The sequence below is a fragment of the Lolium perenne genome, chromosome 2 (assembly GCF_019359855.2).
Source record: "Lolium perenne isolate Kyuss_39 chromosome 2, Kyuss_2.0, whole genome shotgun sequence".
Lineage (NCBI taxonomy): Eukaryota > Viridiplantae > Streptophyta > Magnoliopsida > Poales > Poaceae > Lolium > Lolium perenne.
The window spans coordinates 4,719,492-4,746,400 of NC_067245.2; the positions used below are offsets into that span (position 1 = coordinate 4,719,492).

The window sequence follows — 26,909 nt, forward strand, 5'->3', positions numbered from 1 at the left end:
AAACGGGCTCGGTTTAAGCGCAGCAGCAAAACCAGACGGTGAAAATTGCCTAAGCATATAAGGTTTTTGGATTGTTAGATTATTAGGCAATTTCCGTGTGAGTTTAATTACCGAAAGCAACATTACAGATGCACAAGCATACTTAACCATACTTATCAGACTAAGCACATGCATCAGATCTGAACATGGAACAAGTAGCAGTGCAAGGTATGAGAGGAAAAGCACGTACATCGCGACCGGGAAGGTCGCACCAAGAAGACACCACCACCACCATGGGTATTGTTGATGTCGCCCATGGTGTAGTCGGATCTGTCGATGAAGCAGCCGGATCGTCGAGGAAGAAGACGAACAGCAGCGAGCAGTCGCGCCGAGACGCTCCCCAAAAACCTTATCGCCCGTCTCCCGGTGCAGGATCTCAACGGACGGAGTTTCGGAGGCCTGCTCTCCCGGACGGCTGTGCACGCAAACGCCGGGATGGGGAAGACTAGAGAGTAGCGCAGCAAAAGGAACTTCGCGAGAGAGATGGACTAGAGAGTTCTGAGAACTGTGTGTTTCTCTAGATCTGATCTGTCTCCTTGTATAGCCTGGGAGGAAGCCGACCCGACCGCGTTGACACGCGTAGGAAGCCAGGGACACGCGGCGAGCATGCACATGCAGGCCGACACGTACCCAACACAGTTGGTGCACCAAGCAAAAATTTAGGCTTCCTTGAGTGTGTATCGAACTCGAGTCACGCGACGCGACGCGACGCGACGCGACGCGACGTGCCGAGCCGAGACGGGCGGGCGGAGGAGGAGGAGTGCGCGAGGGCTCTTTCTATTCTCACTCACTTGGAATGACTAGAACAGCAACCCTTATATACCACTCCAACTCTCTCCCAACTAGCAATGTGGGACTAAACTTTGTCCCCCAAGGCTGTCCCAAGCTGCCAACGTGATGGGCCTTGAGATTTCAGGAATTGTAGACTACATGGGCTGCCTTACTGGGCTGCAGCCCATCTATATTCAACAGTAATAACATATCATGATGTGCAGGAACCGGATGAGTTAATGTTCTGGGTTATTTGTCATATTAAGCCTTAGAAGCATGAATAACACTTTCATTTGAAAACCTCTTGATTTCGTTAGCTAAGTATTTCATATTGGCTAGGCTCCTGGAAATTCTCTCTGCTTCCTTCCACAAGGTTGTTAGGTTGCTAATTACCAGGTACATTGACAAACATTTCATTTGGTTTGGTCTCCAAAACATCCCAACAGGATTGGAGTACAGAGTACTGATATATCATGCCGACAGGAGCTGTTGGACCTACAACAGATCATCGGGTAGACTAGCCGCTGCTTGAACTGATAATTGGTCTTCTCTGGAAAAAGGTATTGCATCTTCTGTTTCTTCACTATCAGAATATCATTCCTTATGGTACACAGCTGTTTATTAGTATGCTTCGATTTGCATATTTCCAGTTCTATTCTGTCACAACATACGCAGTATGCAATAATATATATATAACAGTGTCCGAGAAGTTAACATATCGTACTGTGCAGGAACCGGTGGACTTAATCTTTAGCTCGCATATATCATGAAATTAAACATATTGCCTTTATTCTTGCGTCGTGGTCTTCTGTAAAGAGATTCACCATGATTTATGAGGTTATATTCTATATCTTATAAATACCCTTCAGGGGCCAAAGTTCTTACTATGCGTTTTTTCTTTACAAAATCTGCCATATGAAACTAATTGCACAGTTTGTCCATTCTAAACACTCACTAGTAAAGATGAGGCAATGACACACGCTTAAAATGGCCAATTGTACACTGTTTACCGAACCGTTACTACACAGGAGCCATTGCACACGGGTGTACAAACCGTTTGCAGTGAAAGTGCATTCACACGTGATTTGAGTAACTAAAATCGTGTGTGATAATTGCATATGATTTTTCTTAGTACTTTCAGGGGTTACGCGGTGGCACGCCTACAGGCCGGTGGTGTGCGCACCCCAGACGCGGCCAGTAGTTCAGATATTGGTCGCATGCACCTTGGCATGCTACTAGTATTTATGCTCGTATTGAGCAGGACGCGCACGCTACCAGTAATCCAAATACTTGTGGCACAGTCACAAAGCCTCAGCCTTCAAGTATTTAAGACAAACTATTTTTTTCCAATATAACCTGTTATATATGTAGCAACATCATCATGTATCAAAGTAGCAACATCATGTAAGGTAGCAACATCATGTAATGTAGCAACATCATGTATCAAAGTAGCACATTAGTAAGAAGAACATATATAGCTAACTATGCACGTAGCTCCTCCACGTTCGGCTCCGCCACCAGCTCGGTAGGTGGGTAATGGACAATGACCCCGTGAGCATCTCTCGAGTTGTGATATTTGCCAAGATGAGTCTACGCGGTCTTTGTAGTTGAAGTAGGCGTGACTGAATACACGACCCATGTAGAAATGACACGTTGTCCTGGGCTGAATCATGTAGAACTCCGTAAGTTGTATCCAACGAGGACCATGGAAATAGGTTGCCTCATTGGCAGGGACGGAACTATGCATGGTACTGGTGTCAGCTGACACCAATGAAATATGAAAATCCTTCATTAATTTTGAAGTAATTCTTGTTTGTCAATAAGGATGACACCAGTGATACAAAGGCTGACACCAGCAGATTATTTTTCTAGCTTCGTCCCTGCTCATTGGTAACTTAAACATTGAAGGTCCTCTCGAGTTTGGGAAGTGAGTCCTGCTAGAAGGTGACTTCAAATTGTCCCAACTGATTAATGTTTCTATGTATAGACTCCATGAAGTCACGCATTGTGCTACGGGGATAGCCTGGGCACAATTATACGAAAGAAACAACAATTAGGTCAAAGACACAAGTGAACGCAACTATATATGAATAACTTAGAGGCACAATATGTTGGATTAAAACATATCATCATGGTTTCAAGATCATCCATGAACACTATGACAAACTTCTTATCCTCACACCTGACTTGGGCACAGTTTGCACATATATTCATTTATTGCATGGTCAGTTATGTTAACAATTAGATTAAACTCATATTTGCATTTTGAAGAAAGGTCAAGTATCCATAGTTGTAAACCATCATATGAAGACACGAGGAAAAAAGAGTGCCTATAAGGTCAAATCAAATGCACAAGCAATGTGCATGGACAATATGACAAGGTCTTATCGGTACCTTTTCTCATTAGATGGTGCCATAGTATAATCATCGGTCGTTGCAACGAAACAAAACCAAAGAGAACACCAAGTAGGGACAACTCAAAAAGATGCATCATACTTACATTTTTGACACAAACCCAAGGGACGGTGCTAGCGAGCCAAGTAGGATGCACAATTGTATTTGTGCATATCACATGGGCCGCTAGCACCGCCCCGGGATCACACACATAGTGCCAGAGCCTTTTAATCATTGACATATAGCTAGATTATAATCATGGGCCATTGCAAAAAAACATAACCAAAATGAATATGAAGTAGGGCCAACTCAAGAACAACATGCCTCATACTTACATTGGACACACAAACTTGATCCAAAGATGATTCTAGCGAGCCAAGTAGGATGCACACGATTTGTATTAGTTTGTGCATATCATATGGATCGCTAGCACCACCCCCGGGTTACACATAGTGCCACAACATTTTAATCATGGATGCAACATTGCTACCCGCACGCCGCGCCATGGATGTAGCCCGCCGCCGCTCCTCTGCACCCAGGCCGCCGCAGCCGCTCCTCCTCCGCGCTTCTCAGCTCTGCCCTGGCCCCGGAAACCGCTGCTCCTCTGCGCCCTGGCCGCTGCCGATCCTCTACGGGTGCCACCGCTGGAGGGGCTCCCGCGCCGCCCCATTCCTACCACGCGTTGCCATCAGAGAGGCGCTCCTGCGCCGCCCCCTTCCAATCCCCGCGCCGCAAACTGAAGGGCTCCCGCGCCGCCCCTTCCCTAGCTCCCGCGCCACAGCCTGGATTCATTTTGCACAGCCACCGCCTAGAGTCCCCTGTGCTGACACCTAGAGCCCCCGCGCCTCCGCCTGCAGCGGTCGATCGCCCGCCACCTGAAGGGAATCCTCCCTATGCGCTACTGGGGCCAGAGAAGAGGATATACGGATGCTCCGCCATGGAAACCATGGATGAACCTCCGCACATGATGGCTGATTCGTTGCCCGCAACCTCAAACCAGTGGCGGAGAATATTAATGACGCGACTGGCCACCACCGCACGGCATGGGATAGACCATCGGTGTCCTCACCGGACGCTTCTCCACCGGCGGCGGATTTTGTTGCCCACGACCTCAAATCGGCTATGCTTGTGTCTCCTGAATTTTTGGGTACAGAGAGATTTGCACTAATGTTACATACATTACCATGTAATGTTAGATACATTAAACCAAAGTGTTAGATGTATTGCAGAGAAATGTGGTATAACAATGTCCATTTTGGAAAATGTTACATACGTAGAAGAAAAATGTTACTTTCGGGATTTTTTGTACCATTGGCGAAAATAAAATGTACCATTATTTCGCGACTAAATAAAAATATTGGATACCAATGTTACATACTATGAAATTGTTACATGCGAACCATTTTTGTAGCACGATCAACACGTAGAATTCACTCACTTAACTAGATCGGACGGTCTAGAAGGTGGCTGATGAAAGGTGTTTCTACAGCCGGCTGATTGCTAGCATTGGCCCTTGAAGATTGTATTTTCCATGAACTTCCCCATCGGGGGTATCTTCTAATATATAGATGGATAGGTACAAACATACAATACAAGGCAACAAAGAATCACAACCGATCCTTGCCAAAGAGTAGGAGATATACACAATCTCGTACAAATAGAAAATATCAGCTAAATCGATCCTATCATTATCAGTCGCGACGACAGCCAGAGGATGCCACTAGCAGTATCCATGGTCCGTGGAACCGAGAAGATGAGGATGTGCTAGCGGTGTTGTTGTGCATGTCACTGCAGTTCGCTAACAGATCAAGAGAGTATGTGACACGGAGGGGGGGAGGAGAGGTATGGGGAGAGTATGTGAGACGCCGAGACGGGGCAGTAGCTGTCGATGTTGTGAGCATGCAACAATTCTAGGAGCCGATAGGTTGCTCGCTGGAGTTCGGAAGGACGACCCTGGGTGGCTGGTATGTACTCCTAGATGTGGCTGATCATGATCTGTATTAAACAAGTGTTTTAGGGTTTTGTGGAACACCTCCAACGTGGGGTGGCCTATGCATTATAAAGGGGTACATCATCGTGTACAATACAAGTACAGGTGGGACTACAATACATGTACGAAGGCTAAGTATATACAGAGTCTAACACCCTCCCTCAATCTCAACCGTGCTCTAAAGAATTCAGCAAGTTGAGATTGCGCCGACAACCTTCAAACTGAGGTAGCGGCAGTGGCTTCGTGAAGATGTCAGCAAGTTCATCCTTCGAAGGGATGAACTTGATAAGAAGCAACATCTGAGCAAGTTCCCTGACAAAGTGATAGTCAACCTCGATGTGTTTCGTTCGGGCATGAAATACTGGATTCGGAGATAGATACATAGCACCGATGTTATCACAACAGAGGACCGACGGTTACTCCTGAGAGATCCCAACTCTCGGAGCAAAGACTGTATCCAAATGATCTCAGATGTGGCATTGACAACTACTTTGTACTCAGTTTCAGTGCTACTACAGAACACTATCGCTTGTATTCGAGCACTCTAGGCGATCAAGTTAGGACCAAGGAACACTGCATATCCCCCGTTGATCGCCTGTCATCCGGACTACTAGCCCAATCTGCATCAGAAAACACAGATAGTACTCCCGAAGGCCCGGGCTGCAGATGCAAGCCATATGAAGATGTCAACCGTATAGCGCAGGATGCATTTAACAACAATCCAGTGAGAATCTCGAGGTGCATGGAGAAACTGGCAGACACGGTTGACAACATAGGAAACGTCAGGATGAGTGATAGTCAAGTATTATAGACCACCAACAACATTGCGGTACTCGGTGGCTTCATCAGCAGAGAGAATACATACTAGCAGACTTGCACTTGAGCATACCAGAACGTCGAAGAAGATCCAGAGAGTACTTCTACTTAGTGAGAGTCAAACCAGAATCTGAGTGAGAGACCTCCAAACCAAGGAAGTAATGCAGTTTGCCAAGATTTCTAACATCAAAATCAGCACTCAAAGCAGAAACTAGATGGTCCGCAGCTATCATTGAGGAGCTGACAAGGATGATATCATCAATGTAGACAAACAGATACATAGTAATTGTAGGACGCTGAAGAAGGAACCGTCAGGTGTCAGCCATAGAGGGAACAAAACCATGAGCCCAAATAGCGGTGCCAAGACGTGCGTGCCAAGCACAAGGAGCCTGTTTTAGACCATAAAGCGCCTTGACAAGGCGACACAGATGTTGCGAACGAGCTGGATCAACAAAACCAGGAGGCTGACGCATGTATACCTCTTCCTCAAGGACACCATGAAGAAAGGCATTATGAACATCAAGCTAACAAACAGACCATCCTCGAGTGACAGCTAGCGAGAGAAGAAGATGAATAATGATGGTCTTGACCACCGGACTAAAGGTGTCCTCATAATCAAGGGCATAGCGTTGTTTGAAGCCTTTAGCAACCAGCCTAGCCTTGTATCTCTCAATAGAGTCATCGACATGTTTCTTGACCTTAAAACCCCACTTGAAATCAATGACATTGATGCCAGTCTTGGAGGAACCAAACACCATGTCTCGTTCTTGAGAAGAGCATAAGATTCTTCTTCAATTGCAGTGCGCCAGTGAGGAATACTCATAGCAGCCTGAAAATGCCGAGGTTCAGCGGTAGGGTACAACTGTTCCTGCGCCATGCACGTCGCAAGCCATGCAACCGTGTCATCGGTGCGCATACGAGGACGAAACACCCCACGTTTGCTGCATCTATGGGGGACCCAACACAAGGGGTGGAGCAGGTTACGAGGTAGTCGGTGCAGGGGTGGTAGAAGTCAACGTCGAGGACGCAGGGGTGCACTACTGTAGAGGAGACAGTGCAGGGGGTGACGAGGGCGTCGAAGCACCAGGAGAAGGCGACCTGCTTGGGGGAGACGTTTGCCTAGGTGAGCTCGGTGCACAGGACCGCGCGGGCGACACAGACGGCGGTGGGCTGCCAGGCAGAGACGGCGTAGGGGGCACGGGTGTTGGCGAGGTGGGCCGCTAGGCCAGGCTGCTAGCACGCGACGCAGGCGGAAGCCGGGCCGCGGCACTGGCGGGCAGCGCAGAGGCCAAGAGCGGGCGCGCTGCATGGGGCATGCACACCGGCCGATCGACGTGATCGACATCGGCAGAAGGAGGCGAGGCAGCAGTAGGTTTGGCCTCGTACAAGAGCTGCAGACGCGAACATCTCCCAATACCTACACCATGGCTAGACAACAAAGAGGGCGAATGTGTAGCATCTAAAAATTGATCAGGAAGCATAGGCGATGTGTGCACAGACGGTGTGGAAATGGTGGAAGGTGTAGTGAGATCAGAAAAGGGAAAAACATGCTCATCGAAGACAACATCTCGTGAGATATACACACGGTTAGACGGTACATGAAGACATTTATACCCTTTATGAATGGAACTATACCGAAGGAAACACATTTTTTAGAATGAAACTCAAGCTTGCGATTATTATAGCGATGGAGATGCGGCCAACAGGCACGACCGAACAGTTTTAGAAACATGTAATCATGAGCCTGTCCAAGCAAAAGTTCAAGTGGAGTTTTCATATGAAGGAGCCGCGATGGGAGCCCATTAATGAGAAAACAAGGTGTAGTAAAGACATCACTCTAGAAACGAAACGGGACAGAAGCATGAGCTAGCAAAGTTAACTCAGTTTCAACAATATAACGATACTTAGGTGAACCATTCTGCTAGTGTGTATGTAGACAGAACACACAATGAGCTATTCCAAGTTTTTCGAAAAAAGTATTAATATTGCGTTGCCCCCCCCCCCCCCCAATCTAACTAAACATGAATGATTTTATGATTAAGGAGACACTCAACATGTGCTTGAAACTTAAAAACACATCGAACACATCAGACTTGCGCTTAAGAAGATAAATCCAAGTAAACCAACTATAAGCATCAATAAAACTGACATAATATTCATGACCACTAACAAATATCTAATATCTGGCCAGGACCCCATACATCTGAAAAACACAAGCTCAAGAGGAGTTTTGACTATATGAGTGGAAACAGAAAATGATAACTGGTGACTCTTGCCTTGCTGACAGGCATCACAGATGGTAGCATCTTTATTACTAGACTGACGGTAACTCATGTCGGTGGAGAACATGGCGAACAATGGGTCATGCTGGATGACCAAGGCGAGAGTGCCACTATGATGAAGACACACGAACACCACTGAAGACTCGAAACTCAGCAGCAGGAGCGGGGGCAGCGGATGGTTCATCAAGTGCATATAGGCCATGGCGGTAGCGACCTCTAAGAAGTACGTCCCTCGTAGAATAGTCCTTAACAAAGAGATAAAACGGGTGAAACTCACAAAAAACATTATTATCCTGATTACGTGCGACTAAACACAGAGAATATTTCTAAGATGAAATGTTCTAGAGGTGTTTGTGAGAAGTGATGCCTGACCAACATGTGAGATGTGCATACCTGCCCCATTAGTTGTATGAACCTTGTCGTGTCCATGGTTGGGCTGCTGAACCGCGAGCTTGTCCAGCTCAGTGGTCACGTGATCTGTATCTCGAGTGTCCATGTACCAAGAAGGATCGACGGAGTAAGATGGCGTGTGTCCCTGGTGCGCCATGTGAACCTGACGATCATTGCCCTTGCCGTTGTTGCCGAGGCCGAGGTAGTCGGTGAAAGATCGAGATGTCGCCTAGAGGGGGGGGGGGGTGAATAGGCAATTACAAACTCTTGCGGATTTATCTTGTATGAATGCGGAATTAAACTATCGTTTAGTTTACAAGCACAAACCCTAAATATGCTAAGCTCAACTAAGTGTAACAATAGCAACTAGAGCTAAGCAAGATAGGCACAAGATATATGTAGCACAAGTGATAACAAGATATATGTACTTCAAGAACGATGGCTATCACAAGGAAAGAGAGCTCGGGTATAGAAATAACTGAGGCACGCGGAGACGAGGATGTATTCCCGTGTTCCCTTGCTTTGCAACAAGGTACGTCACGTTTGGAGGAGTGGAGGTCCCACGAAGGATTCCCCGCGCCACGAAGGCTCACCCTATTCTCCGAACCACACCCACGAAGGATAATTGCCCTTTCCTTATGGTTAGCTTTTCCTCCGCTCCGGAGATGGCAAGCTCCACAACCACTTCACAAGCTCCACGAAGGAGAAGCCCGGGCCTCTTCACAATCTTCTTGAAGAGATCACCGGAGCACCAATCACCAAGCCAACTAGGAGGTCACCCTCCAAGAGTAACAAGCTCACGGTCTCTCACTCGAACAAATCGTGGTGGAGAGCTCAACACTATGCAATGATGCAAAGCAAGAACACCGGAGGTGTTCAAGTCCTTCACACTCAAATCCCACCAAAGCAACGAATGCTAGGATGAGATTGGAGAGGAAGAACAAGGGGGAAAGTCAACCAAAGACTCCAAGATCTAGATCCCAAGAGATTCCCTCACTTAGAGAAGAAATAGTTTGGTGGAAGTGTAGATCTAGATCTCCTCTCTCAAATCCTCAAATATGAGCAAGATTGATTGGAGGAATCAAGAGGAAGAGCAAGTTCTTCAAATAGCAACAATGGAGGTGAGAGAGAGTGAAGAACCTCTTGCTCAAGGTGGAAGAAGGGTTATTTATAGCATGGGAGCAAATAAAACCGTTGGGGAAAAAGACAAGTGAAAAAGGCATAAAAAACGGCCCAAAAACGCTCCCAGCCGGCGGCCCAGCCGGCCGACCGGGGCTGGAGCCGGACAGGCCGGTCAGCAGCCCGGCCGGACCGGACTGGAGGCCAAACACGGCGGATGGGCCGCGCGGGGAGAGAGAAGGCCCAGCTGGGGCGGGCGAGCGGCGAGGAAGGCCGCGTGGGCGACGGAACGCCCAGAGGCGCGCGGGGGCAGCCAGGCCGTGTGGGCCGGCGGCGCCCAGCAGCGCACGGGCGGCGCGGAGCCAGGCGCGCGGGGCGCGACGGGGCGCGGGCCGGATGGGGCGGCGGCGGTTACGGTCCGGTTGGACCGGAGGGCTGGCTGGGCTGGCCGGTGTGCGGCCTGGCTGGCCGGTCGGCAACCGGCTGCCCCGGGTGGGCCGGCGTGCGGCCCGGCAGGCCGGGCGGCAACCGGTCAGCCCTCCCTTTTTTCTTTTTCTTCTTTTACCTTTTCTTTAATAACTATTGCACCCGAACTCCGATTGACATGAAACAAATTCCGTTGGAAAGATAATAACAAATGCCATCCAATAGAAAGTGCAAACTCAAGAAATTGTAGGAGGGGATTTTATCATGAATATAAAAGGGTAGAACCTTATATCATGAATAACCGGTAAAATCACCCAACCTCGAAAACGCAATAGAAGATGCATGCGAACTCCGTTTTCGATGAACTTGGGCTTGTTGTAAAGCTAGCAACAAGCTCAAGAACCTCACATAGAGAAACACCAAGAGGCAATAAGGATATGCAAAGTATGCAAAGGGTTGAGCTCCCTAAGACGATGTGATCAAGTTACCCAACCGAAAGCCCCTCTTAATAGTGCGGCTATCTATCCTATAATCCGGTCTCCCAACATCCACCTTGAGACCGGTAAAAGGAAAACCTAGCAAGGTCATACCTTTGCCTTGCGCATCCAGTTTGATCTTGATGATAACTCTTCAAGCTTCACTCAAGCCGGAATGCCTCTCTTGACCAATGTTGCTTCGTGAAGACTCACAAATGCTCCCCCATACACTATGATGGGAAAGCTCCATTGATGCACATCTTCACAAGTCCATTATCATCAAATGGACGGCAAGCTTCAAGTATATGATTCACTTGAGATGCTCATCTTGAACTTGCCTAACTCAACCTTGTATCTTCTCATACTCACATAAGATAGAGCATGGCTAATATTGAGTTCCACATAAGAACTCCATCTTCATTTCTTCTTATTGATCATATCACATATATGTATCTTCATACCGATGATCTTGATGCCAATACACAAGGTATATCTTTATCTTCATGGCATCCATACTTGAATCCAACACATGGAGAGCAAGTAGTACCTATGGAATATTCCTTCACATAAACTCAATGAAAACATTAGTCCATAGGGATTGTCATTAATTACCAAAACCACACATAGGGGCAATGTACCCTTACAATCTCCCCCATTTTGGTAATTGATGACAACCACAATAAGAGGGTTTATATAATGAATATTAGAAACAAGTACGCAACTTATCCGAGAATAAGTTGTATACAAGAGGTTGTATTTGATATGGTCAAGTAACACAAAGCTACTAGCCCATCTCAAAACCGGCTCTACTCACACAACTACAACAAATGCAATGGATGTGAGTAGAACCAATATATAGAGAAAACTCCCCCACAATGTATGCACGTGTGATGAACATGAATTCATTGCATACATTGTCAAGATTAACCTTTGGGATAGTTTCCACTATATATAAACAACCATGCAAGACATATAAATATGGAATGCATGAGAGGCAAGACACCTAAGCACAAACCAAACTTAAGTATAAAACCATTCCCTTAAACCCTCTAAACTTCTCCCCCATTGGCATCGATTGTCAAAATGGGTGAAAAATTTAGAAGGCCAATATAATGTGAGTTCCTCCCCAAAGTGTGCACTTCTCATAATTTGAGTGGAATCAAGTGCACATATCCAATGATGAATACTTGAAGGAAATCAAACTATATTGAGGATCAAAGATTGCATAAAGATAACATGGTGAAGTGAGCTTCAACAAATAAAGCAAGCAATCAAGGATCCAATTGGACAAACAAAGATATCATGATAAGAGAGATATAGTGCTCTAAAAATAAGAAAGCTCCCCAAGGTTCGTGCACAATTTATAATGTTTGCATTTGAATACAATATGCACAAACATGGAATCCTCGCTCCCTATATATCATTTAGAACACAACTAAGATAAAGGGAGTATGCTTATCAAGAACAACTTTAGTCCAACAATTACGAGATATGAGTGCATGAAGAAAATAAATAAACCAAGCACTCATAAATTTTCTTTACCAACCCATTAAAAACAAAAGGGGTAATAAGATGATTGGCAAAGAACAAAGGATATCAAGGTGATGGATTAGCCCTCTTATGTATATGAGTTTCTAAAGTGGACAAGTGATCCATAAAGAAACATGCACACACGAGAGGTTAATAAAGTAAATAAGACAAGATATCCAAGATGAAGTCATAGAATATACCAAAGGATATTTGCTTAAAAAGCACATATAGCCTATGGCTCCAATTTTCACTAGTGGTATATGAATGAGCTTCAACAAGAAAATCTCAAAAACATCACAACTAACAATAAGGGAAGTAAAGCTAGTTGGAATGTTATGAGAGAGGCAACAAGTATCACAAATACGGATTTATTTCGCAATTTCATCAATGTTGCACATAAGAGTTCTTTGAGGAATTGATATGCAATAAATTGCTAGAGGGCATATTTGGGATAGGTGAATCATAAACATGATTTATATATATATGTATATCCCCATCATATGCATCTTCTCAATTTACTCAAATGTGCAATAAGAAGTTTTCTTTAAACGGGTTTTTCAAGAATCGCATCGCAATATTTTCGAAATAAAGAGTTTCATGCCAAGATGCAACCTACAAGAGGTTGGATGCTATATGAGTATGCATGAATAAGATACTTGTTACCGAGATAGCAATGGCATGATGTAGTAGATAAGAGTTCATCGATCATCCTAGCTTGACTCCAATTCTCATATGGTGATAACACCTTCCTTATAGATGAGACAAGCCACCATTGCATCTCCAATGTACCTAAAACATCATTCAAGTACATTTTGGGCCCCAAACTTATTGGGTCCAACATGGTTAGACAAACCACAATATATAGGACACACTCCATATAAATATGTGCATATTTAGATGAAATTTGAATTTCATGCACATCTTAGCCATTTAGGATTTGATGGAGTATACCCTATATAATTGATCAAACAAAGCAAGCATGCTACAAATATAAACAAATTACATATAAGCACACATAAAGACTTTAAAGATCCAAGAGAGATATACTTTGGACAAAACACCAAATGAATCGAATAAGGCATAAATGTGTCACCAAACAAATTTGTTGTCCAAATTATATCAAAGACGCAAATCACAAAAGATTTGTTCAACAAAGTTCAACAAATGAACTAAGAAGAAACCATTGAGCATGAACGATGAAATAAAGCAAACATGCTCAAGGATTTATCTCATTCAAGCAAATAAATCATGTAAGAAAGAATGAGATAGCAAACTCCCAAAAAGAGCAAGGTTCAAACAAATAAACCAAACCCTCCACATTTCTCACAATGGCACAATGTACCGTAAGGAAAAGGTTTGTCTTCCAAAACAAACACTTGATGTGAATCAAGAGAATTTATCAAAAGATTTTTCAAAAGGACAAGGAAGACACGTGGGAGCAACAAAGATTTCTTGGAAATAATATAAGGAAATAAGAAGCAATCCAAGATGAAGATGATCCATAAATTCAACCACATACAAGGTTGTCAATTTGTCAAAGACAATGAGAATATTGGAATTAATTTCCGGTGGTATATTTCAACAAAGATAGTAAGGATCAACTTCACAATAAAGGGCATAGAATAAGTATATATAATTAAGCACTATGCACGAATGAAGATTCTTGATAGCTTCAAATAGTCAAACAATCACGCACGGCAATGATTAGAATAACTTGAAGCAAACGGTGTCCCAAATAAGATATAGAGATATGTATTTGAGGGAAACCGTACCAAGAATTTCTTATTCAAACAAGAACCCATAAGATGAGTAATAAAAGATTTTTAATAGGAGTGGAGCTTGTTTGAGCAAACATGCCACTTAGGAACAAGATAATTAAGAGCATCAACTCTAAGTGGCATAACCTCATATGTTCATATTTTCTAGACTTGTGATATGTACAAAACATGTTACTCCCCCATAATGTGATAAAACATTTCTTCTAAACAAGAGGCAACAAAAATTCAACTAGAGATGATTAATGGACATTTAGAATTTGAATTTCTCATGAGTATGACACACCACATAGTAACTAGATAATCTTGCAATATCAATACTAAGTGGTGATACCCATATACACACATTTTATAGAGGATAAATGCACAAAGCATAACACTCCCCCAAAATGGGATGTTCCATTAATCACTCAAAGAGAGCCAAATAAGATATCATCAAGATGCATTAGGCTCAAAACAATACATAAGTATATGATGAGTCAAACAAACATACTTGAATACACAAGATAAGCAAGTAAGACACAACACATACATACACATATTTGGTACAAAACCAAACATGCAAAGGGGCAAGTAACTTACAATAAACATGAAGAGTTGAAGTATAAGTTACCGCAAAGAGGAACATTGGATATAAGATATAGATGATAATCCATACGACTTGGCTTGGTAAAAATACAATATATGAAGATCCCTTAATTCTTCATGAAGTAGCCAAATCTCCAATGCCCTCCACATGCACCTATTGATCAAGTTTGAGATTGTTGGTCCCCAACCAAGTTGGGTCCTAAGAGATTAGTCACAATAGGCTTGGCAACCCAAATGGTTCTTTTCTTGAAACCACTTTGAGTTCCAACAAACTTGGCAAACACATTGCCATCCTTATCCTTCCCTAGAGAACAATCATTATCAACAATTATAGGGTTAGATAAGGTACCACCTAAGCAAGAAGAAGCAAAGTGCCCCTTCTCACGACATAAGTAGCAAGTGTTCCCCTTTCTCTTCTTTATTGATTTCTTCTCTTGGGGAACAATATCTTGATTCTTCTTGGGAAGTGGCCTATCTTCAACTTGAGGTCGAGCATGAGCTTGACCTTTACCTTGTGGCCGTTTCCCTTGTTGTTTCTCACTCAAGTGCTTCTTCTTCTTCTTCAATGGGCATGATCTAACATGATGCCCTTCAACCTTGCACTTGAAACAAACCAACTTGGCCGGATCCTTGACTTTGTCTTGGCCCTTCTTCTTGTTGCTCTTGCTCTTGGACTTGTTCTTGTTATTGGAGTTGAATCCAAGTCCACTCTTGTCATTGGGGGATTGTTGCACACTTAGCATCTTGTCAAGTGCGGATTTCCCTTCATGACGCTTTTCCAAGTCTTTCTTTAAAGAAAGGACTTGGGCCTCGAGCTCTTTGATTTCCTCTACATGGTTAGTAGAAATGCAAGTACTAGAGGAAGTAGAAGCTTCATTGTTAGAGCAACAAGGCAAAGTGAGTAATCCAACACAAGGTGTATCACTAGTTTGACTAGATGGATTACAAGGACTAGCACATGGCAATATAACATTTGTAGTAGAGATTGTGCTAACATCCATATGAGGCTCACAAGATGTTACCTTAGTGATACTTGCCTCATGAGCTAACTTTATCCCATCATAGGAAATTAGAAGTTCATCATGAGAGCTTGAGAGCTTTTTATGACTTTCTTCCAATTCCCTATAATTGCTAGTTAGCAACTCAAGTTGAGCCCTTAGCTCAACATTCTCCTTTAAGGTAGATGCTTCACAAGAATTAGAGTTAGTAGCACAAGCATCAACAATAGTTTTCTCATTTTCATGCATATAGGATTTAATTTTTTGTGTAAGCATAAAATTAGTATGCTTCTCATCTTTTAGCTCATGCTTGAGGAGAGTGAATCTCATTTCCTCATTTTCAACATGGGACTCCAACTTCACTATGGTTTCCTTATATTTATTCAAGATATCCATAGAGTGTTCGAGATTAGCACGAGCTTCTTTATTACCATGAAGAGAAGCATATATCGTTGCCATATTATGCACCAAGGTATTATATTCTTCATCATTATCATCATCATCACTCTCATCATTAGAGGAAGTGTTAGGAGTCAAAGTAGGAGATACCTTTGATCCATTTGCCATAAGGCACATGTGCATACCGGAGAATGAAGATGAAGATATTCTTGAATCCTCATTTGAGAACATGTCTTGATCCATAGAGTGTTCGGTTTCCTCTACATTGTTAGTCAACAAACAACTAGAGGAAATATAAGCATTTTGATTATGGGGGCAAGACAAGGTAAGCATATCTTCATGAGATCTATGTAAGCAATTTACACATGATATGCAAGGACTATCAACACAAGCATGTAGGTAATTTTCAATGCTAGATGTGTTTAAGTCCAAAGAGGAAGCATTACAATGGGATAGAGATGAAGAATCATCACTATTGAGCACAATATCAACATTGCAATTTTCCTCACCACTCACCATATCATTACCTCGTGTCTTGCTACACGTTGGTGAAGTGAAAGAAGATGATAACTCATCACGACCGGAGGTGGAAGCAACTTGGAGCTCTTCATGATGTGAAGGGGAAGAGAGCTCCTCGGAGTCACCACCGACCAATTGAGAAGTGGATCCACCAAACATTTCCTTAAGCTTGATCCACATCTCATGAGACGATTTTCGCTTTATATATATCAAGAACCTACGAAAATCGGGTCTCAAAGAGAATAAAAGCTCATTAGATACTTGAGCTTCAAGATGTAAGTTTTTCTCATCCTCTAAAGATAGATTTTGAGAATCCATCGGAGGAGAAAAACCGACATCTAGAAATTGCTCTATATGTGGACACAAGGTCCGAAGCTTACAAAGCAAGCAATTTCTCCACAAAAGATAATTTGTGCCATTAAAGACAATTGTGTCATTGTGCACTATACTAGCCGACATCTTTACTCTCAAGGCGGTGAAGCCTTAAACAAGGAGAGACCTTGCTCTGATACCAATTGAAAGATCGAGATGTCGCCTAGAGGGGGGGGGTGAATAGGCAATTACAAACTCTTGCGGATTTGTCTTGTATGAATGCGGAATTAAACTATCGTTTAGTTTACAAGCACAAACCCTAAATATGCTAAGCTCAACTAAGTGTAACAATAGCAACTAGAGCTAAGCAAGATAGGCACAAGATATATGTAGCACAAGTGATAGCAAGATATATGTACTTCAAGCACGATGGCTATCACAAGGAAAGAGAGCTCGGGTATAGAAATAACCGAGGCACGCGGAGACGAGGATGTATTCCCGTGTTCCCTTGCTTTGCAACAAGGTACGTCACGTTTGGTGGAGTGGAGGTCCCACGAAGGATTCCCCGCGCCACGAAGGCTCACCCTATTCTCCGAACCACACCCACGAAGGATAATTGCCCTTTCCTTATGGTTAGCTTTTCCTCCGCTCCGGAGATGGCAAGCTCCACAACCACTTCACAAGCTCCACGAAGGAGAAGCCCGGGCCTCTTCACAATCTTCTTGAAGAGATCACCGGAGCACCAATCACCAAGCCAACTAGGAGGTCACCCTCCAAGAGTAACAAGCTCACGGTCTCTCACTCGAACAAATCGTGGTGGAGAGCTCAACACTATGCAATGATGCAAAGCAAGAACACCGGAGGTGTTCAAGTCCTTCACACTCAAATCCCACCAAAGCAACGAATGCTAGGATGAGATTGGAGAGGAAGAACAAGGGGGAAAGTCAACCAAAGACTCCAAGATCTAGATCCCAAGAGATTCCCTCACTTAGAGAAGAAATGGTTTGGTGGAAGTGTAGATCTAGATCTCCTCTCTCAAATCCTCAAATATGAGCAAGATTGATTGGAGGAATCAAGAGGAAGAGCAAGTTCTTCAAATAGCAACAATGGAGGTGAGAGAGAGTGAAGAACCTCTTGCTCAAGGTGGAAGAAGGGTTATTTATAGCATGGGAGCAAATAAAACCGTTGGGGAAAAAGACAAGTGAAAAAGGCATAAAAAACGGCCCAAAAACGTCCCCCGCTGCCCACCCGGCCGATCGGGAGGGAGCTGACAGCTGTCAAGAGGGGCCGGACCGGGATCGGAGGCCAAACACGGCGGATGGGCCGCGGGGGAGAGAGAAGGCCCACCTGGGGCGGGCGAGCGGCGAGGCAGGCTGCGTGGGCGACGGAACGCCCGCAGGCGCGGGGGCAGCCAGGCCGCAGGGCCGGCGGCGGCCCGGCCAGCCGCACGGGCGGCGCGGAGCCGCGCCGCGGGCGCGACGGGGGCGCGGGCCGGATGGGGCGGCGGCCCGGTTACGGTCCGGTTGGACCAAAGGGCTGGCTGGGCTGGCCGGTGTGCGGCCTGGCTGGCCGGTCGGCAACCGGCTGCCCCGGGTGGGCCGGCGTGCGGCCCGGCAGGCCGGGCGGCAACCGGTCAGCCCTCCCTTTTTTTCTTTTTCTTCTTTTACCTTTTCTTTAATAACTATTGCACCCGAACTCCGATTGACATGAAACAAATTCCGTTGGAAAGATAATAACAAATGCCATCCAATAGAAAGTGCAAACTCAAGAAATTGTAGGAGGGGATTTTATCATGAATATAAAAGGGTAGAACCTTATATCATGAATAACCGGTAAAATCACCCAACCTCGAAAACGCAATAGAAGATGCATGCGAACTCCGTTTTCGATGAACTTGGGCTTGTTGTAAAGCTAGCAACAAGCTCAAGAACCTCACATAGAGAAACACCAAGAGGCAATAAGGATATGCAAAGTATGCAAAGGGTTGAGCTCCCTAAGACGATGTGATCAAGTTACCCAACCGAAATCCCCTCTTAATAGTGCGGCTATCTATCCTATAATCCGGTCTCCCAACATCCACCTTGAGACCGGTAAAAGGAAAACCTAGCAAGGTCATACCTTTGCCTTGCGCATCCCGTTTGATCTTGATGATAACTCTTCAAGCTTCACTCAAGCCGGAATGCCTCTCTTGACCAATGTTGCTTCGTGAAGACTCACAAATGCTCCCCCATACACTATGATGGGAAAGCTCCATTGATGCACATCTTCACAAGTCCATTATCATCAAATGGACGGCAAGCTTCAAGTATATGATTCACTTGAGATGCTCATCTTGAACTTGCCTAACTCAACCTTGTATCTTCTCATACTCACATAAGATAGAGCATGGCTAATATTGAGTTCCACATAAGAACTCCATCTTCATTTCTTCTTATTGATCATATCACATATATGTATCTTCATACCGATGATCTTGATGCCAATACACAAGGTATATCTTTATCTTCATGGCATCCATACTTGAATCCAACACATGGAGAGCAAGTAGTACCTATGGAATATTCCTTCACATAAACTCAATGAAAACATTAGTCCATAGGGGTTTTCATTAATTACCAAAACCACACATAGGGGCAATGTACCCTTACAGTCGGTCTTGAAGCGGTGGTGACAGCGAGAGGCAACATGGATCGACAGACTAGAGAGCTGGCAAGGCTGAGCCGCGCCACACCCCGCACGGCAGGCGTGGGGGTAACCGTCGACAACAAACACTGAGGAGGCCGGGCGCGGTGCCTGTTGCTGGGCAGGCGGAGCGCTAGGTTTACCTCCTCCCCTCGGGCGAGAGAGCAGCAGGAGGACAGCGGCCACCTCCCTTGCCACGGTATGCGGCGTTGACATAAGAGTTGGAGGAGATGTTAGGGGGGCGCGCGTTGAACCCTGATCCATTGAGACGAGGTGGTTCTAGAGATCATGAGGACAAATAGGAACCTTGTGTTCCTTAATTGCCTCGACGGGAGAGTCGTACTCGCTATCGAGTCCAGCGAGGATGTCGGCCGTGAACTCAGTGTCACGAAGAGGCTCACCAATCGAGGCAAGAGTGTTGGCCAACTTCTTGACCTTGTTGTAGTAGGAGGTTAGTGTACCATTCTCCTTACTGGTCTCGCCAAGATTCGTACTGCTGGCCATGGACTCAGTAGTAGACTGGGACGAGAAACTCGACTCCAGGATGTCCCACACCTCATGAGATGTCGCAGCGAAGAGGACCAGCCCAACAACACCCTAACCAAGGGAGGACTGCATCGCCGAGAGGATAGCTTAGTCTTAAGCAACCCACACACGAAACATCGGATGGTGCGGAGGCGGACATGGCAAGGTGACATTGATGAACTCCTCCAAGTAATGGTTGTGAAGGAGCGGAAGCACCTAAGCTCGCCAGTACAAATAGTTATCCAGCTTGAGTTTCACTGGAAGGAGGTGTGAGAATAGGAACGGCGGCGAGGAGATTGCGGCCAGATCAGCCTCGACGTCCACGTAGGGCGTAGAGGGCAGCGTAGGAGTAGACAGAGCCGCAGCAGCGGCGTACATCGGCGGGGTACCATATGCGTGTGGGGCCCCATACATCGACGGGGCCACGGCGGGGGTGCACCATATTGCGGCGGGGCCGCATACGCGCCCTGGCCATGGAACACATCGTAGGAGGGCAGTGCAGTCGGTGGAGGCCCATACGGAGCACCATATAGAGGGTAGCCCGAGTAGCTAGCGTAGCCTCCGTAGACCGCAGGAGCGGTGTCGGCGTCAGCAGGACCCGCTGCGGTGTAGATGGGGGCAGCGGGGACAGGGACGACGGCGCGCACCATCGGAGGCGGGGAAGTCAAGGGCGGCGGCGCAGGCAACAGGGGGTGCGTGGCGGCCGGAGGGGGCGGCGGCTGTGGGGGCTGGGCCGCGGCAGGTGGTGACAACGAGGACGCGTCGTACATCAAGGAGACTGGGCCGGCTAGAGGGCCCCGACAGATCGAGACTTCAGGGGGGGCGAGGGACGTCATTGTCGTGTAGGGCGCCGTCCCGCCATTGAGGAGGTGGGCGAGGAATGGCAGGAGGAACGCGCTATCCAGGTGGACAGAAGCCGGTGGAACGGCAGCAGGAAAGGACGCCGCGGCAACGATCGCGCTGGAGGCGTCGACGGCGGCGGCAGCCTCGCTGGAGGCGACGGCGGCTGAAGGCGGAGCGGAAGACATGTTTAGGGTTTAGACCTTTGTGTCGTCTGATACCATATTAAACAAGTGTTTTAGGGTTTTGTGGCACACCTCCAACGTGGGGTGGCGTATGCATTATAAAGGGGTACATAAACGTGTACACAAGTGTACAGGTGAGTCTACAATACATATACAAAGGCTAAGTATATACAGAGTCTAACAAGCTGCAAGTTCTGGCGGAGGAGCTGCTAAGGTTTTGCTGCTGCTTGCGAGATAGACTGTTAAGTGGCACGGCTGCAGCTCCGGCGACGAGCGTCGGCAGTGCCTGGTGGCCGCCAGGCCTGCACCCGAGTCATGGGATGTGTGTGGAGATTCTTCGACTGCGATGTGTTTCATTTTCATCGAGCAGACAGACAGTGCGAAGAAGAGACAAAAACTCTTTTTAACCGCCAACTCGTTACGTGCCTGAGAGCCATCCACCACACATTATTCTTTGAGATTGGTCAGGCTACTTGTTGCCTTTTTGACAAAACTGAAACATAATTAAAACAGATTTGGACGGTAGAAAATGTTTCAGAAGTTTCAGAAACACGTGAGAAACGTGAGAAACATATGTGAAACTTTACTTTGAACAGTAAATAAATTTTCACAAATTTCGGACGTATTTCACAAAACTTTACAAACTAGATCAGCACAAATGTGACATTAGCATGATGTCACCTTTCGGCACATACCGGAGCCGTTAAAATCGCTGCGTGTGAAGAAGCGAGGGTCATCCGAATGGTACCTAGGTTGTGCAGGGTTCAGAGGATCAGACGGTGCGGGGTTCGAAGGATCGGACCCTCCGTACTATCCTTTTTTATGCTTTCACATGCATTCGGAACATAAGCCACGGCCACTGAACCAAGTTGTTTTGCTTCAGGAGTTGACGAGGAGTTACGTCATGGATGATACTGTGGAAAATACTGTGGATGACATAATTAAAAAATATCTGAGCAATGCCGAACCTTTCTATCAGGGTATAAATAATATTATATACTTTGATGGTTGGTGTGATGGACTCGGTGCGTCTGCCGTTCTAGCTGCCATAGCAGAACCAGCCAGGTCGAAGTTTGACGTAGTAATCCACGCGGATTGCTCAGTGTGGAAAAGCAGGAGAGACATGCAGAGAAGGATTGCAAAGGATCTGAAGCTCGACAGATCTGCAATGGATTTGTTTGATAAGCAAGACGAGGAAGATGATTTCAATGGGTTAGATAGAGGATCTAGAGCTGAGATACTCGAGGTTGCTAAGCTCATCTTCCAAATTTTAGATGGCCGCAGGTGTTTGATGATTTTATGCAATGGGAGTGACAGCGAGGTTGATTTGGCTGCATCTGGCATTCCTGTGTTTGACTGGAGGTGCAAAGTGTTGTGGACATTTCAGGGGAGGTTTCGACTCGATCCTAAAATCAGAGACAAAGTGAAAAGTGCTCATGTTTTCCTTTCCGTACGAGTTCTAAGAAGCCTGCTACCTTTAGTGCATCAAGAGGCTGCCCAAATTAACCATGATGCCAACTCAACTGTAATTGCAGATTGTTGGTTCTACATGTCGCTCCTGCAATATAAATATGACAACTCCATTGACTATTATCAGGACACCCATGCTTCTAACTATTGGGTGTGTGATGGGATCGTATCTGGAGATAATGCGTGGGAGATTGGTGGCCAACTACAGGAAGCAATGCGACTGAACTATATTCAAAATGAGTATCTCGAGTTTATTCGCCGGACTATTAATCGACAACAAAAGAAGAGCCGATGGGTTTCAATCACATCAAAGAATGCCAAGGTACAAAATATCCAATGTGTGCCCAAGGAGACAACGTCATACTTCTTGGCACTAGAAAAATCTGATCATCCAGCAATATTGCCTAAACACTTGTTTGGGCAATCTAGCAAACTTCGTGTGTTGAGTATCTCTTGGTGCACCTTCAATTTTGCATCCCCGCCTTTTATCTGCTGCAACAATCTAAGATTTGTTTACATAGACAGTTGCAAAGATGAAGATTTAGAGATAATTGGTGAAGGACATGATACAGAATGGACATTTCTTAAAAGCCTATGGGTATTGGACATACGTCATACACGCTGGGACTGGATCCTGTCCCCAACAAAGATGGTGCTGATGATTGAACTTCGGGAGCTAAATCTGACGAATACAGGAGCTATTAGGTCTGGTTGGTGCATGGATAAGCTTGACATGACATGGTTGTGTGATCTTCGGAGACTCGAGTGATCAATTCTTCTACTTTCTTGACAACACTTGTAGAGGAATCATTCATGGGCATGCATAAGCTCGAGCTTCTTGACTTATCTGGAAATAGTGCCATGCAAGTTTTGCCAAACTTGTCAGCCGCAATTGGACTGAAGGTGCTTATTCTTGATGGTTGTGATGGGTTGCAACATGTTAAGCCTGATGTCATGTCCACATCATTGGAGTCATTCAGTTTTGATGGATATGGAAAAGCATCCAGGTGGAAGAATTCAATGCAGATACCCGAAAAGGAAGTTCGGCCTTCTTCTCGTTATAATCAAGAGCTTCCAAAAGTATCAAAGATCTCGCTAGAAGGTTGTGCACGACTGAAGAATGTATTCCTTCGGGGATTGCCAAACCTAGTGGAGTTGAACCTTTCTGAGACAGCAATCGAAACACTCGACCTCAAAAATTTGAAGGTGGAGAACTTGGTGTGCCTCTTTCTGATAGGCTGTGAGAACCTGCGGAGAGTGTGCTGGCTTGATGCAGAGGACCCACCATTGAGGTCGCTATGTGTGGACACCAGAGGGAAGCCTACAAGATCGAAACTAGATGGTGACTGTCAACGATCTCATTCATACTTCGAGGAAGACTACACAGATGTCTCGTTTTACACCGACTACGTGTTTTACAGCGACTACACACATGTCGTGGCTACAGATATAAGGTTTTTTCGAGGCTTCCATGTGTTTGGTAGTAATTTCCGCTTGTATATCTCATCAACTCTCAGTATTAGACAACTTCTAGAGATCGAGGAAACAGAAAATGACGGCTCTGATAATGAATTGTATCTTATCCCAGTAGTAGGATCATCATCATTCCCCTACTCAGATGTGTTTGAGGAGGTTTCCGAAGAGGGTAATAGTGAAGACATCTCGAAGCAAATTTCCAATCAGCTTCTCCCTTCAAAGCGTCACATTGAATTTTCCAAAGGAGGCTGCAATTGGGAATTGAAAAGTGGTCTTGAAATTATGATTTCCTTGATGAATAGTGCCCAGTCCCTACACGTGCATGACAGTTGCTCCATCACTGCTGCTAACCTTGAACTCCAACAAGCTAAACAATTCAAACATCTCAGGTGGTGTCGTATTGAGAGGTGTCCCAAGATACACACTGCCTTTGTTGCTGAGACGTACCACATGTCACCAAGCTTCTTCAAGAGCCTAGAGATATTATGGGTGTCCCACCTCCTAGCAGCCCGCAGCATTTGGAGCAGAAGTCTTAGTATTAGAGAAAAACCTGTTGTCCCCTTTTCACAATCAAAAAATAAAATAGACAGATATAAGAATGCCTTTTCAAAGCTGCAACATATACATTTGCACGCCTGCCCCAGGCTCACTTTTGTACTTCCCTGGTCATTTCCTACCTTGGATAGCTTGGAAACTATGCACATCACATACTGTGGTGAGCTCAGGCAAATCTTCCCGAATGGAGATGAAAGATACTGGCAACAACTTGCTACCAACATAGAATTTCCGAACCTTAGGACTATCCATCTTCAGGAGCTCCCCATGCTGCAGCACATCTGCGAAATCAACATGACCGCGCCGATGCTCGAGACCATCAAGCTCAGAGGCTGCTGGAGTCTGAGGCGGCTACCAGCCATCCATGCTGGCCGTCCACAATACAAGCCGATGGCGGTGGTGGACTGCGAGAAAGACTGGTGGGACATGCTCCACTGGGATGGGTTGGAGGCAAGCCGCCGCCTCTTCAGTCCGCTTCATTCACGGTACTACAAGAAGACCATACCGAGAGGATCACTTCTCAGGTGTGCAACATGTCTACTGCCGAATATCTAAAACTTGTACACCCTGTGTCTAAAAATAAGTGACTCAAAATTTTCTAGATATGGATGCATCTACACTCTGAAAAGGTGTGCAGATATAACTCTTTCTAGACAAAGTTGAGTTACTTATTTTTAGACGAAGGGATTATATATAATGTGATTTCTCCATATATCTATCTGAGGTCATTTTTCATCATGTCTTCTGAATTTTTCTTGTTTGGTTCTCCTTTTCACTCTGATGTCTAGGTAACCAAGAGGATCCAAGACTACTACGTGATTCAGTGTGCTTCTAACGACAGGAAGTTGATGTAATTGTTTTGGTTGTTTATTTGAGATTCTACAAGTCAGAGTGCTTGCGTTTGTGTTTGTCTGCTTTGGAGATGCTGCGTGAGGGTTTTGCCCAGTTGTCAGGTGAGAAGGTCTCTCTTGTGCGCCTTCAGTACAATACTTTCAGATCCACTTAAAATATTATTATTTACATAAAGGTATTTTCTATTTGCGTGGACATATTAGCTTCTAGTCATAACTATTTGTTTGTTTACAGCACTCCTAATCAGATTTTACTGTTTTCTATCTATCATATTTAGGACTCAGGAGAGCTCTAAAATGCATGTGGTTACTACATCGATCAGCTGCCTACCAGATTGGTGTCACCGCGACGCTCGATTAACTACTCACGCACCATATGTCTCCACTAATATGTATTGGTGTGTTTGTCTGGCTTGGGAGCTGCTAGGTACTTGAAAGGTTGTCAAGCTCATCGGCATAGTAGTTTAATTCATCAGTTTATGAGTCTGTTGGCGCAACAGTTCTGTTTTACTGAATCTGTACGTCCCTTGTTACATCTGTTTCTAGTTTCAGACCGAGTCATGATCTCAATCGTGGGATGGCACGATGGAAGTGGATCATGGCATAGGATCCGGTCCAAGTTTGTGAGTCTTTCCTTATGTTGAATAAAAGGAAAAGCGAAAAGGACGCTTGGTTTAATGCATCGCAAAACTCTGTCCCCAGTCTCTCTTTGTTCCTGAGTGTTTGTTGAGTGCAGGGAAAAGTTCAGAGTGATGAACTCATAATTCCACCGAAAATCCACAAGATCGTTTAGTGTTCAAGGCCTAAGATCCAATATTTGGTATCAGAGCCTCTGTTTATTGGACGCGATCGCAGCAGTGGTGTCAGTTCGTGGCGTAGAGGCGGCGGTGACTGATGATGGGTGACAAAACTCCTCCGAGCAGCGGCGGAAAGTACACACCGCCGAGAAAGAGGCCAGGTGGTGATGCATGGGCCAGTGGGGGCGCCGTGGTGGTGCACTCGACGTCGAGAGGAGGTGGTGTCCCGATCCACTACCCGCAACTCACGGACACGAACTATGGTTTGTGGGCGGTGAAGATGAAGATCATCCTCTGATCCCTCCATTGTTGGAGCGCAATATAGGGAAATGGTGAGCACGATCCGGCGAAGGATGAGGACGCATTTGCGGCCCTATCCTAGTCTGTCCCGGACTCCATGGTAATGGCGCTCACCGAGCATGACACCGCGGCGAAGGCGTGGGAGGCGATCCGGCAGATGTGCATCAGTGAGGACCGTGTCAAAAAGGCATGGGCGAAGCAGCTCAAGCGCCAACTTGAACGCATGGAGATGGAGGACTCCGAGACGATCACTGGGTTTGCACAGAAACTGACCACACTGGTCGGCGAGATCCGATCGCTAGGAGAGAAGATCAGCGATGAAGATGTGATTGAACGTCTCTTCAGTGTAGTCCCTGGTCGATTTGCCAATGTCGTGAACACAATCGAGCAATGGGGTGACCTCA

General features: G+C 45.6%; 1 non-coding gene across 1 annotated transcript; it reads left to right on the plus strand.

The window, feature by feature from the left end:
- Positions 1-1,041: 1,041 nt before the first annotated feature.
- On the plus strand, positions 1,042-26,086 carry LOC127330971 (uncharacterized). Its single transcript, XR_011751259.1, has 6 exons — positions 1,042-1,206; positions 1,294-1,370; positions 1,542-1,647; positions 21,940-25,081; positions 25,346-25,510; positions 25,687-26,086. It is a non-coding gene; the product is annotated as an uncharacterized protein (transcript).
- Positions 26,087-26,909: the final 823 nt, after the last annotated feature.